We start from the raw sequence: 7,994 nt of genomic DNA, 5'->3' as shown, positions 1-7,994 counted from the left end.
GCCTTAGTTAACGTCATGGCATGACGAATACAACAGTCCAATGGGTTGCCTCCCATGAAGCGCCTAATTTAACGTCGCGGCACGACGGAGGTAAGCGCATTTACGGTGCGCTCAACATTGGAGGGTCGATCAAATGGGTCACTGACACTACTTTTGCTTCATCCATGCCCACATAATGTTTTAATCTGTGCCCATTGACTCTGAACGTGCGAGAGTCATTTTCCGCAGCAATCTCTACGGCACCAGTGGGGTGAATTTCAACCACACAAAAAGGCCCTGACCATCGTGACTTTAATTTGCCCGGAAATAACCTCAATCTTGAATTGTATAGCAGTACCGTATCTCCGGGTTTAAAACTCCGCTCAATAATATTTTTATCATGTATCATCTTCATTATCTCCTTGTAAAATCTTGTTCCCTCAAAAGTGTGATATCGAAACTCATCAAGCTCATGCAACTCCGTGACTCTACTTGTTCCTGCCGCTTCAATATCGAGATTCAACTACTTCAACGCCCACCAAGCTCTATGCTCCAATTCCACCGGTAAATGACACGCCTTCCTAAACACCAACTTGTATGGCGACATGCCGATTGGAGTTTTGAAAGCGGTTCGATAAGCCCAAAGTGCATCATCTAACTTTCTCGCCCAACCTGTTCTAGTAGCACTCACAGTCTTAGTCAACACACTCTTTATTTCTCTGTTTGAGACTTCCACTTGCCTGCTTGTTTGTGGATGATATGGGTTGGCCACCTTGTGGCGTATATCATACTTCTCTAACAACTTCGCAAAGGCTCGATTAGAAAAGTGAGTGCCTCCGTCACTGATTATTGCCATTGGAGTGCCAAATCGGGTGAATATGTTCTTTCTCAAAAAACCAATTACCCCCTTTGCATCATTTGTAGGGAGTGCTGCAGCTTCCACCCATTTGGACACGTAGTCCACATCGACGAGTATGTATTTGTTGCCATATGAGCTGACAAAAGGCCCCATGAAATCTATGCCCCATATATCAAACACTTCTACCTCCTGAATTGGGTTCATAGGCATCTCATGTCGGCGGGAAATATTCCCGGTTCGTTGGCATTCATCATACCCTTTTATCCATAAATGTGCATCTTTGAACAATATTGGCCAGTAGAAGCCCGACTCCAAGACTTTCGCAGTTGTCCTTACTCCCCCGAAGTGCCCACCATATGGTGACGTGTGACACTCCTGCAAAATAGAAGACTGGTCTATCTCGAAGATACATCTCCGGATCATGTTATCAATACAAATCCTGAACAGATAAGGTTCATCCCAATAATACATGCGGCAATCACGAAAGAACTTTTTCTTTTGGACAGAGGAAAGGTCATAAGGAACAATACCGCTCGCCAGGTAGTTTGCAATGTCTGCATACCATGGCGCTTCCTCAAGACTTGTGGCTAATAGTTGCTCATCTGGGAAAGTTTCCAGAATCTCTTCTACCTCAACCTTCTTCTCAGCTCCTTCCAGCCTGGACAAATGATCAGCTACTTGGTTCTCTGTTCCCTTTCGGTCACAGATTTCCAAATCAAATTCTTGCAGCAGTAGCACCCATCGAATCAGGCGCGGTTTTGACTCCTTCTTCTCGATTAAGTACCTGAGAGCAGCATGGTCAGTATAAACAATCACCTTTGAGCCTATCAGGTATGACCTGAATTTGTCAAATGCGAACACCACTGCCAGCATCTCCTTCTCGGTCACAGTGTAATTCAACTGGGCTCCACTCAGCGTTCTACTTGTGTAGTATATTGGATGCATGTTTTTATCTTTTCGTTGCCCAAGAACTGCTCTCACAGCATAGTCACTCGCATCACACATCAGCTCAAATGGTTGCTCCCAATCAGGGGCAACTATGATAGGTGTTGTTACCAGTCTCTTCTTCAGTTCCTCAAATGCTACCCTGCAGTCATCAGAAAACACAAAAGGGTGATCTTTTTCAAGCAATTTACACAAGGGTTTAGCAATTTTGGAAAAATCTTTTATAAATCTCCTGTAGAAACCGGCGTGCCACAGGAAACTTTTTATTGCTTTGACGAATATGGGTGGTGGAAGCTTTTCTATCACATCAACCTTTGCACGATCTACCTCAATGCCTTTGCTTGACACTAGGTGCCCCAAGACTATACCTTCCTATACCATGAAATGGCACTTTTCCCAGTTGAGTACCAGATTCATCTCAATACACCTCTTCAATACTCTTCTCAAGTTTATAAGGCAGTCATCGAATGAATTCCCCACCACTGAGAGTCATCCATGAAAACCTCCATTATTTCCTCTACCATATCCGTGAAAATGGCCATCATGCACCTTTGGAATGTGGCAGGTGCGTTGCATAGGCCAAACGGCATTCTCCAAAAAGCATAGATTCCATAAGGGCAGGTGAACGATGTTTTCTCTCGGTCCTCCGGGGCAATAGAGATCTGATTATACCCCGAGTACCCATCAAGAAAGCAAAAGTGGGACCTCCCTGCCAATCTATCTAGAATCTGATCAATGAATGGCAGTGGGAAATGGTCTTTCCTGGTAGCCAAGTTCAACTTCCTGTAATCCATACAGATTCGCCAACCTCTGACTGTTCGTGTAGAGATCAATTCGTTCTTCTCATTTTTCACTACCGTCATACCTCCCTTTTTTGGCACACGCTGAACTGGGCTAACCCAGTTGCTGTCAGAGATGGGGAATATGATTCCCGCATCTAACCACTTAATTACTTCTTTCTTCACCACTTCTTTCATGTTGGGGTTCAGCCTTCTTTGATGTTCTCTAGAAGGTTTATGCCATCTTCCAGTAAAATATTATGCATACAGAAGGCCGGGCCGATACCCTTAATGTCCGCAATGGTCCACCCAATCGCAGTCTTGCACTCCGTCAGTACCTGCAAAAGCTATTTTGCCTACACATCTAACAGACTAGATGAGATAATATCAAGTAAAGTTGAGTTAGGTCAATGCATACTTGAAATGAGATGGCAGTGGCTTCAGTTCCAACTTTGGTGGCTCTTCTATCGATGGCTTATCTTGAGGAGTTTTTCTTTCCTCTAAGTGCAAAGGCTCAAATTCGAGCTCCCTTCTCCAAAAACCCTGGCCTTCAAGAGCAAGTACCCACTCTTCCAAGTATTTCTTCATTGGCTTCATCCAAGTTCATGAGACAGGCTGTTAGAGGGTCTTTAGTGTTCAATGCCTCATCTTCCTCCTCCAAAACTACATCCACGACATCTATTAGAGAGCAATTAGCAAATTCACTTGGTCGCCTCATAGTTTCTGCACGTTGAATGTTATCTCTTCATCCTTTAATATCGTTTTTAGCTCTCCAGTTTCACAATCAATTAAAGCTCTCCCAGTGGCCAAGAATGGTCTTCCCAAAATTATGGGAATTTCCTCGTCAACCCGACAGTCAAGAATGACAAAATCTGCTGGGAACATAAACTTCCCAACCTGTACTAATACATCATCAAGAATACCAGAGGGCCTCTTCATTGTTCGGTCAGCCAGCTGTAGTAACATGGACGTGGGTCTAGCTCTTCCAATGCCTAGACTTTTGTAGATGATTAGGGGCATAAAGTTTATGCTTGCCCCCAGATCACACAGTGCCTTAGCAAATGCATAGTTGCCTATTGTGCAAGGGATTGTGAAACTTTCTGGGTCAGACAACTTCTCAGTTATGGGTCTCGTCGCAACAACACTGCAGGTCTGAATCAATGTGACTATGGCCAAGTCTTGGAAGTCGAACTTGCGGGGCATAAAGTCCTTCATCATTTTCGCATAACCAGGCATCTCCTTTAAAGCATCAATCAATGGAATTTGCTTACCTTGACATGCATTTGCTTCAACATCTCCAAGAATTTCTTGTACTGCTTATCTTTCTGGTATTTAGCCGATCTCTGTGGAAATGGTGCTGGAGGTCGCTTCTTCCCTGTGATTTGATTTTTTTCTTGTTCAGGCACTGCTTCTACTATCGGTCTCGGTGCAACCTCAGTCTCTTTCATAACCTCATTTTCTTTGTTAGCGTTCTCTTGCGCATGTTGTACCGTCACCTCAGTTAACCCTGTTGAATCATCTATCTCGATGGGTACTGGCACCAGTGTCTCAGTAGGTCTTCTTTCACGAGCAATTTCTTGCTTTAGATCTAGGTCTCTACCATTTCGGAGACTCACTGCCATAAGCTGCTTCGGGCCCTGCTCTTTTGGATTGATCTGTGTGTCTGCAAGTAACGTCCCGTGGGGACGATTATTTAAGGCCACCGAAATCTGGCCTAATTGGATGTCAATATTCTTCATCGATGATTCATGTGAGTCTACTCTGTCAGTTAGTTTTCCAGTGGACCCAGTCACTTGTTGCATCATTCCCTCAAGTTTAGCAAACCCATCTTCATGTCTCACAGTCTGGTGTTACGACCCAATATAGGATCATGACCGGCACTTAGGAGCAAGTGCTCCCAAGTAAGGCTCATCGGTATTTTACAGAAAATCGGACAGAGTTTCCCCCGTTTTTGGACTATCCAAAAATTTCCCTGTCTCAAAATCAACAACCAACCATCCTAATCAAACCAAACAATTGACAACTTATCAATTAACCAAAACAAGTCTCCACCATTACTAATCATCCCACTAACAACCAGAAATACTAATTTATCTCCAACTTTGATAATAAAGAACGATATTCAACATAAGACTATAATAAAAAGATAATACTCACGACACTAAATTAATGACTATGGAGTGACTCTAAGAGTTCAAAGAAAAGACTATAACAATAAATAAAATCTCCGCCCACGCGAACAAGTGCGAGGCTCACCAAGAACTATCAACCTGTGCGCCCTAATTAACTAAATCCTCGCCCGTGTCAACTGCTGTCTCTGTAAAAAAAATTAGCGGGGAATGAGTCGCTAGCTCAGTGAGTAATAACACTTAACCACAACCGTTTTTATTGGGGACAAGTAAGAAAATATACTAGTATCTGAAACAGAAAATAACATAAAAATGCCCTTTCAGAAACAATAAATAATTTTCAGTCTCATCATGCTTTTCTTGTAGTATAATACAATTAACAATTCAGTAATAAGCTCGGTAACCACTATATAATATCAATGTTCACATTTTTGGGAGGTTTCAATGAACGGATCATGTAACCGGTATAACTGTGGACTTCTTTGCAAGAAGTCATATATAACGGTAGTCCCTACTCGAGGGAAGTCGGTAACGGTATGCTAGTTCTACCTTCCCACTAGCGAGGGCTATAACTGTACTCTGTAATCGGTAAATATAAGGTGCACCAGGTCTAACGAACCCGCCGTTAGCTACGGGATCCTTCAAAGTCTACTCCCATTTATACTTGTTTCTGTATCCGTATATAGTCATAGAAAAATATTTTAAAACAATATAGGGCATTTCGGTTCTTATCAAATCATGTAATTTCATTTAGATCACAGTAAATTCAAGTAACGGTAAAACATATCTAGTGACAGCAAAAATATTTAAAATAACGGTAATCATCTCAAATAACTATTTCGGTATCATATCGAGTAAAAGACTTGTCCCACATGCAACTCAAAATTATCGGTAACATATTCATATTAAAAATCATGTGTAAATCATGCAAGTTATGAAAATACAAATTGCGGTAAGATTACTACTCACAGTACTCGTGTAAAAATACCAAGCGCGTCGCCTCGAGCCATCCATACAACTTGTTACGATCAATCTATATTATCACAAACACGAATTTAAGTGTCAACTTCATGAACTACAAACATAGGCAGGTTCTATTCTGTCCACTTTCCTCTTGGTTCCATTTGAAATCACCTTAATTAGGCTACCCATGTCCCTATCAAAATAATTCTTTGTAATTCCTATGTATCACCAATTCAACAACTAATTAATTTCATCATAAAAATCATCTTTAGTACTACCCACTATAATTAAAGAACAAACTAAATCCCAATATCACTATTGAAAAGTTAAACAATATGAAACCAAACTTCTTTCAGAATACTTACGTTGCTAGTTTTTGAAATTGCTTGTTAATTCTTGGATGCCAAACAGAGTACTTTTATTCAAGAAGGAAATAAATTGGTGCGTCTTGCTCCTCTCCAAGCATCGCATCCTCGCTTCTTCAAGCCAGCAGTTGGGCTTTGACTCCAAGTTGCTACTAAGTTTCCTCGATCTCACTTTGTTTACCGATTTGAGTTGTAATTATATCCCAAGTTTTCCTTTATGTATTCTATTTGTTGGAAGGCAAATATCCTCTCCAAACCCTTATAAATCTCACGCCACACCATTCAGAGGGGCTTAGCCTCTTAAATTGCTTCATCCCCTTTTCATTAAATTATTAGCTAAGTGACCAATTTGCCCTCTTTTAAAATTATGGAGTATTACATTCTTCCCTCCTTATGAAATTCGGTCTCCGAATTTCAAATGAAGTGTATGTCTGTAGACTGAAATAAGTGAGGATATCTGACTCACATAGCATCTTCCACTTCCCAAATAGCTTCTTCAACGAAATAGTTTCTCCATAAGACCTTCACGAGCATAATTTCTTTTGATCGTAACTTTCCTATTTATCTGTCAACACTCGCGTTCGACTCATCGTTTTAAGTTAATTTCTCATCAAAGTTGTATAATTGGTGCTTTAGGCACATAAGAGTAGTCCAATATATATTTTCTTAGAATAAAAACATGGAATACTAGATGAAAAAAAAATAGAAGAAGTGTTAAACGATAAGCTACGACTCCCATTCCTTCAATTATCTCTTATAATCTTATAAGCCTTGGATTTATCTTTCTTTTTTTTCAAATTGCATCACGCTTTTCATAAAGGAGACTCATAGGATCGCTCGCTCTCTTACTGTAAATTCTAAGTCTATTTTTCTATTACCTGTACAATAAGACTTTTGTATGCTTTGTGATGTGAGCAAACCTATCCTAGCCAAATGAACTTATTAATCGCTTCTTATACCAAATCTAGTCCTAATATTTTTATTTTATTTTATCCGTAAGTATAGTCTCAATACCTTAGTGCCACTGACTTAAAACCACCCGATAGGTAAATGAAACCGCCTAATGTACAAGGCTTTATATAGATCCATCTAGATGCTTAACTATAAACTATTATTATAAACAAACGCAGGTAAAAAGGTAGATAAGTATCTCAACTATCTCAAAAACAAAGAGTACATATTCTCCAAGATCTGTACAGTACGTTCAAATTACCCATCTAATCGCGGATGAGAGGCATTACAAAGATCTACTCGTGTACTCACTACTTGTTGGAAAGATATTCAAAAGCGTGCAGTAAATTGTGATTCTCTATCAGAATGGTGGACAATAGAACCCCATGGAGTTGGATAATTTTCCATTCATGTATATATGTGCATATTTCACCTCATTGCAAGAGGTTTTGACTAGCAAGGAATGTGCCTACTAGGTAACAAATTTACAATTTTCCAAATATAACATAACCTGTAATCATTTGAGGTAGTTCTGTCATAAAATTTACTATAATTTTATTCCATCTTCACTTAGAAATCTCGAGTTGTTATAGTGGTCCTTTCAAATCACAAATGCTTATTGTGACATGCATTTGCTTCAACATCTCCAAGAATTTCTTGTACTGCTCATCTTTCTGGTATTTAGCCGATCTCTGTGGGAATGGTGCTGAAGGTCGCTTCTTCCCTGTGATTTGATTTTTTTCTTGTTCAGGCACTGCTTCTACTATCGATCCCGGTGCAACCTCAGTCTTTTTCACAACCTCATTTTCTTTGTTAGTGTTCTCTTGTGCATGTTGTACCATCACCTCAGTTAACCCTGTTGAATCATCTATCTCGATGGGTACTGGCACCAGTGTCTCAGTAGGTCTTCTTTCACGAGCAATTTCTTGCTCCAGATCTAGGTCTCTACCATTTCGGAGACTCACTGCCATAAGCTGCTTCGGGCCCTGCTCTTTTGGATTGATCTGTGTGTCTGCAGGTAAAG

At 40.5% G+C, this 7,994-nt stretch overlaps 1 long non-coding RNA gene across 1 annotated transcript; it reads right to left on the bottom strand.

Annotated features, from left to right (window-relative positions):
* On the bottom strand, nt 4,375–6,288 carry LOC109229613. Its single transcript, XR_002068581.1, has 3 exons — nt 6,020–6,288; nt 5,661–5,724; nt 4,375–4,879 (listed from the first exon to the last, which is right to left on the bottom strand). It is a non-coding gene; the product is annotated as an uncharacterized LOC109229613 (long non-coding RNA).

The sequence above is a fragment of the Nicotiana attenuata genome, chromosome 7, assembly GCF_001879085.1.
Source record: "Nicotiana attenuata strain UT chromosome 7, NIATTr2, whole genome shotgun sequence".
Lineage (NCBI taxonomy): Eukaryota > Viridiplantae > Streptophyta > Magnoliopsida > Solanales > Solanaceae > Nicotiana > Nicotiana attenuata.
This window is presented reverse-complemented; position numbering and strand designations above follow the sequence as displayed.